General features: G+C 35.5%; 1 long non-coding RNA gene across 1 annotated transcript; it reads right to left on the bottom strand.

Annotated features, from left to right (window-relative positions):
* Window positions 1-1,659: 1,659 nt before the first annotated feature.
* On the bottom strand, window positions 1,660-5,223 carry LOC147431171 (uncharacterized). Its single transcript, XR_015185751.1, has 3 exons — window positions 4,758-5,223; window positions 4,354-4,517; window positions 1,660-2,201 (listed from the first exon to the last, which is right to left on the bottom strand). It is a non-coding gene; the product is annotated as an uncharacterized LOC147431171 (long non-coding RNA).
* Window positions 5,224-7,155: the final 1,932 nt, after the last annotated feature.

Below are 7,155 nucleotides of genomic sequence, written 5' to 3'. Positions count from 1 at the left end.
TTGGTTCACTACCTAGAACAATTTTGATTTCATGGTCTACCTCCCTAGGTGGTGGTAGTTCAAAAAGTTCTGCAGGGAAAACATTTGAAAATTCCTCTAGCCACATTGATTCAGGGTTGAAAGAAGACTTTTCTACTTTGATTACTTTTACTACAAAAATTTGTTGTCCCTTGCGTAACCCTTTTAAAAGACGATTAGCTTTGACCAAGTAAGTTTTTGGTCGTCCATTCTGGCCTTGAATAGTGACTTCCTAACCTTGGTTATCCACAAAGGAAACACTTCCTTGGACACACTAGATATTGGCATTGTGACTGACTAACCAATCCCTTCCAAGAATTTTGTCGTAGATTCCTATGGGTAAGGTTCGAAAAGTAGCAGAAGTAGCATATCCTCCCAACTTGAGATCTATTTTTCCCACAGTGTACTGAGATTACACCTCCTTTCCATTGGCTAATTCAACTCTCATCTTTCTTGCAGGGTGTTGATTAAGTCCTAACATCCTTAAACATTTAGGTGACAAGAAAGAATGAGTACTACCACAATCAATAAGAAGCTCAAATTTTTCACCTTGGTGATTTGCAGCTGTTTGAATGATAGCATATTGTTGTCTTGCTCCTAGGTTATCAATTGCATCATGTAGAGTTTCTCTTTCCTCTTGTTCTTTTCCCAATGTTGGTTCTCCTATGATAGTATTGACTGTGGAAGCCATTCCGTGCCCTCGACCTCGTCCTCCATTCTTCCTCCACAATTTAATATTTGACCTTGCCCTCTGGCTCAATTAGGTATATTTGTTGCAGAGACTCGTCTGGGACATACATTCCTAAAATGTCATGGCTTGTTGCATTCAGAGCATCTAAGATCTACATTTTGAGCTCCAATTGCTACAACTATTGGATGAGTTTGGTGAACTGGATGAACTGGCCTTTGGTTCCACATCGTAGGTCCTCCTCTCCTTGTAGCATTCCTTATATTTCCATTTTGTCCCCTTCGATAGTTTGACATCTCTTTAGCTAAGGTTTTAGCTCTTACAAGAGCATCTTGTAAATTTATAGGCCTCATGGCTTCTAGAAACAAGTATTTAAGGGAGCATTTAGCCCTTGGCAAAAATGGGCTACTTGTTGATCTACGGTCATTGATGGAGCATAGTGCCTAAGAGTTACAAATTTGGAGTAGTATTCTTCCACTGTAAGATGAAACTGATGTAAGTTGAAGAATTCATTCATCTTAAGGGATTTGTGTGCAGGTGGAAGATAGCGTCCTTTGATAACATACTTAATGTCTTCCCAAGTTTGAGTGTTTTGAGCTACTTGGTTATCTTTGCAGTGTTGTTTCCACCAAAAGCTTGGCATCCCCCATGAGACGAAACATAGCCAACATTGCTTGGTTATCAGGAGTAGTACTAGTAGCACAACAAAATAATCCTCCATCTCTTCAAGCCACACTTCTGCATCGCGCTCAACTTGAGTTCCTTTCCCATTGAAAGAGGTAAGTTTGGCTTGCTTGAGAAGTAGTTTTTTATCTTGAAGAGATGTGTACACCGCACTCTGTGTAATATAGATTAATTGAAATTTTATTTGATATAGTAACTTTAATCTACTTTAAGACAAGACTTGATCAAACAATAGTATAGGCAAAATTCAATATTGATCCAAACTTTATTCATATACACATTATTTGCTACCAAGATTGGTAGTCTTTGAGTACAAGATTTGAAATTTTCCTATATTTTGAGTTCAATGATTACAAAAGGTAGGCTAAAGGATCAAAAAAATAAGTTTCCTTTGACTCTCAAAAGCTAAGAGATACGCACATGGGTCGAATCCTACCACCATGGATAACTTTGGTAACTTGGTTATAGACCCATTGAATCTGAGATATCTTTTCTCCTCCTAAGGTAATGGTTGCATCTAGATTCTTAGTACCAATGAAAAGATAAACTTTGATAACTTTTAAATCCTCTACCCATCAAAGTTTCCTGAGGTTGGTAGCCATGCACCATATCTTGTCAGCATCAATGGTATAGATTCCTCCAGATGGACTCCAATCGATGCCCCATCCTCTATGCACACTTGGGATAGGTGGTGCAAACACCTCAATATTCATCTCCCCAATTTTTGAAACTAATAAGTTGGCGATTGGCATGCGTTTTTGAAAATGATGGTGAACACCTCAAATGTCTAGTAGGCCAAATGAACATTTTCCTGTACCAAGAAAGTTCAATCCTCAATTCCATATAAACATTCAAAACAATTTTCCTAGGTTTTTCTATTATTTCAAACATTCACATTGTTCAACATCCAAATATCAATCTAAAAATCTCCCCAAGATTTAACCTAGGCTTTGATACCAGTGTGAGTTCCCTGTCCCTTTTTTAACACTATGTTGGTAACCTAACAGGACATAAAAGTGTCCTTTCAAGGTTTTGAAAAAAACCTCCAAAACCATAGTAGATCCACTCATTTTGTAAAATCCTTTCATGAGGTTATAGTTCAAGGCCTACTACACATGGAAAAAATAAGAAACTTGTAAAATTTCTCATCTTTTGGTCACACCAAGCCTCCAAAGTTGATGGACCAGTACATTTTCATCAAAACAGTCATTTATTACATTTTGTTGCATAAAAATAAGATTAGGGATTTTTGTAGGACTTGAGATAAATTCCCTAGTTAACTTCAATGGGTTGGTGATCATAACATATGATTGCTTCTCACTCACTAATTTTTGTTTTGCCAAAAGAAATAGGTACAAAAAAGGTGAATGTTTACCATTCTGCAAACCTATCATCAAGGTTTCTATAGCCACGCTCAATACAAATAATATATGCATGTTTTCTTAGTTCCCTATTGTCCTTTAGGTTCATAAGGAGCCATGGAGCATGTCAAAAGAATAATACATCTCTTACCAAGGGGAATCTTGGGGACAAAGATGAAGTGCTAAATACAGCAAACATGAAAAAACTGGGTTCAACATTATGAGTTGTAGAATCCCATAGAAACTATTCAATATCTAGCCAAATTTGATCCTTATGACTAGATATGGTTACTACCTACAAAATGCATGTAGTTGTCACAAGAAACTAACAATATTGGAAAAGCTATACTAGAATGTTTCATTTTCTTTTATAATTAAAAAAATCAACCATCGTTGTCTACTATGCAAAATAGGGTATTAGGTGCCCCAAAACTCAAGGAATATTAGCTTTATGTTACAATATGTGACATAGAAAATCAAAACTTCATTTGGATATCATGAAAGCCATCAAAAAAATCATAGAAGAGCTAAAATTGGCTAAAAAACAGGATTTTACAATTTTTGTAATTTGGTCATAACTTACAACTTTAACATTTATTTCTCCCTAGAAGCATCAGGACATGTTGAGGACTACTAAAGATAGTTTTCTAGCATTATAGACCTCACAAACATGAATTCTAGAGTGGTATAGTTGCAAAAAGTTGAAAAAAGCCAAAAACAGGACCCGTTTTTTTACACAGTTTAGGTTGTGAAATATTGTGCAAGGACAAAGTTAAAGATGGAATTGATATTCCAAGAAAATGTCGAGTTTTTTTCAACTCATGAGACAACTTTCTAGACCGATAGCACCTCAAAATCCATTTTGAAACTCTTGACATAATTCAAGGAAAATGGTCACTTAACAGGACATAAAAGTGTCCCATTACCAACCTAGTGTTAAGGAGCGGAGTATCTTTGATAGGTCTCCAATCCTAAGAAAGAAAAACCAGCGGACATTGCCTTAGCTACTACATAACCACGTGCATGAACCGTTAGTGAAGGATTGGTCCTATCTTGCTATGGTAGAGCATGACCACCATAATCCTATCTAAACACTATCTATAATCAATTATACCTAAGAGTATAAACCTTAGAGTGACCAACCTGTGTGCTTTTCTCCCCATGTTTCAGAAGCACAGCCACCAAGGTTCATCTCTTTTAAGATTTATGACTAAAAGAAAAAAAGAAAACTTCTAGCGTTGGAAAGTTACCCGACTCATCGGGTCCACCCGTCCATAGATTGATACCATCAGGGTATCATTCTCCCACTTTCCACACCGCACTCACTCTTCTTTTGTTACCTAACTACTACCACATTGTTTAAACATACATGTTGGCTATTCCTTAGTTATGATACTCATTCATTAACATAGCCCTTCAAACAAGATTACAAACAATAATCAAGCAAGAAGTAGTCCATTTTTAAACCAATAAATTTTGGATTAGGTTCACTTAAGAATATCTACTTGCACCATTAGGCCCCTGATCGATATATACATTATTCATAAAACCCTTGTCATCTTGAGTATCCCATGCTGCTTGACTAGTACTCGTTGTACCAACCTTGGTGTACTCCCGCCACAGCAACAACAGTGCAAAATCAAGCGTCATTCTCACGCCATGGCAAAATGTTACTGTAGTATCCACTTGGGCCATCCTGAGTGTACTCCCACTGCAACATTATTTGTGCCACCATGGGCATCATCTCACGCCTCGACAACTGCCACCTAATGCCAGTGCCAATAAGTATAAAGTCTTGAGGAAAACCATACCAAAAGTATTGGACATACACTCTTTCCTATGGAAAATAGCTTAACCAAACATTCTTTCCTACTTGTCATAATATGTCGTGTTTCTTGGAGTTAAGCCCCTTGGTTTTGGTCCGTGTTTTTCTTTCCTAAGGTGATTAACATATCTCTATGGTCTCGCATATGCAATGATGCATAACTTGAAATTACATTACTAACCTATACCATAGTTTTGATTGGTCCGATTGGTGGAGGCATGGCATATTCTGCAGGAGTTCCCAACATTACTTGTACTGGCTTCATGATCATTAACACCTTGGGTTTGAGCATGCTTTGGAGCCATTTTTTGTACTACACTTAGTTTATACACTTAGAACTTTAAGTTGATCAATTTCTCTAGTAATTTTCTTGAAAACTAACGTCATTTTTACATATAAGTAACCTTGTTATTTTTCTTGAATATTACTTTACTAAAATTTTTCTAAGAGAGTTTTGTAATTTGAACCCTCGCCAATTTGTATTTGCACTTAGTGTTACTACACTACACCTAATTTCTATAAATCAAAATTTTTCCTAATCTTAACTAATCAAGAATTAAGTGTGTAAATGCGAAATTGAAAGTTTAAAAATGCATTACTTTTATGCATAACATTTCTAATCCAATTCTAACTTCAATTTCTATATTTCAACTAAATTAATTTTTAGTGTTATTCAAAATACTAATTAATGTAATTGATAATAAGATGGATGAATGAGAATTTCATTATTCATAATAAGAGTGTGATGAGTACTCTTATGTATTAACTTTCAATTAACTATGCATAAGTTAATAGTTAAAATGTACTAACTAAAGAGAGTAGGTATAATTAGAGAGATTAGAGTAAGAGAAAACACACACGCATCTTTTCTAAAGGTAATTGAATCTTACTAATCCATTAGAGAGATTAGAGTACGATAGAACCCCGGGGCGGTCACTTATCAAAAGCTTCCTATATCACGTGCGTTCAAGAGGTTATTAATAATACCTCAATATACATACTATATTTACACTACGGGCCTATTTAAAAAACCCCCACCCCTCTCTGTATATATAAATTTTGATACATTTTGATCTTTTAATAATCCTCTCCGGTTAACTCACGTGATAGCATACATTACATTCTAAAAAGTGACCGCCCCGGGGATAGAACATATACATCCTTTCTAAAGCTAATTAAACTTTACTAATCCACTAGAGAGATTAGAGTAAGAGGTAACATACACACATCCTTTCTAAAGCTAATTAAGCTTTACTAATCCACTACAGAGATTAGAGTAAGAGTTAGCACACACACATCCTTCCTAAAGCTGATTAAACTTTACTAATTCACTAGAGAGATTAGAGTACGAGAGAGTACACACATCATTTCAAAAGCTAATTGAATCTTACTAATCCATTAGAGAAATTAGATTACAAGAGAACATACACACATCCTTTCTAAAACTAATTAAACTTTACTAATCCCCTACAGATATTAGAGTAAGAGGTAACATCCTTCCTAAAGCTAATTGAATCCTATTAATCCATTAGAGATATTAGAGTATGAGAGAATACACACATAATTTCTAAAGCTAATTGAATGCTTAACTAATATGTACCTTACTAATCCACTAGAGTTTTTGCTCTCTTAGTGGTTTGTAAATGCCTTCTCTCTGAGAGAAGTGACAGCACTTCATGATCATTATAGAGGCAATCTCTACCTCCAAAGTGTGAGTATGGTTGCTCTATTTATAGCAGAAAAGAAAAACGTCCAACTTTTTTCTATAAAAAATATATTTTATTTTTTATTTTTTTAAATTCTAAAATTCATACCCGCATTTCTGATCCCCTTGTGATACCATCAGCTTGATCAATTTGTCCTCATCGAGAAATAAGGCCACACAGTCTCCCTCATTAAGGTTAGTCAAGACTAACCTCTCCTTTCCATGTGACTATGTGTCCCACTTTTTCCCCTCCTATGTGAGTCCAGGTGATTTCATGTGCCTTCATATGTCGTCCATGTGTATCTTTTGACTTTATAATTGTTTTATTTATTTATTTAATGATAAATTACTTGACATTGTGAAGTTAAACTTTACAGTCTTGGAATAATTTTATAGTATTAAGAGAAAATTCTACAATAAGTAAAAATTTCTTGCAATAAGTTAGTTAGTCACATGTATCTCAGCATAAATCTACCAAGCTACCCTAGACTAGTAGGAGATCATAGATGCGCTAGTTCTCAAGTGTAATGGGGCATGAGTTGAACTCCCAACTCCACTTGACTTGCATTGTAAACTAATATTGAGTCCCTAATCCATAGTTGCAAAAAAACATTTCACTTGATAATCTATCCAACACACCAAAGCCTCCATATAGATACATCAACCACAAACCAAAACATGATGAGAGCATGACTACATAGGACTCTTTAGGGAACACACCCACACAAGCCATGTTGAATAAATTGTGCTTGAGTTTTCTATTTTTGCACACATCAAAATAGTGTGGGGGTAACAACCAATATGGTTGGTCGCAAAAACACACACCCATACTTACAACTAACCTTATTCATATTATGATAAGAGAATAACGGGT

The sequence above is a fragment of the Adiantum capillus-veneris genome, chromosome 21 (assembly GCF_014529385.1).
Source record: "Adiantum capillus-veneris isolate H3 chromosome 21, ASM1452938v2, whole genome shotgun sequence".
NCBI lineage: Eukaryota > Viridiplantae > Streptophyta > Polypodiopsida > Polypodiales > Pteridaceae > Adiantum > Adiantum capillus-veneris.
The sequence above is the reverse complement of the archived record's forward strand: the minus strand, read 5'-3'. Positions and strand labels throughout refer to the sequence as shown.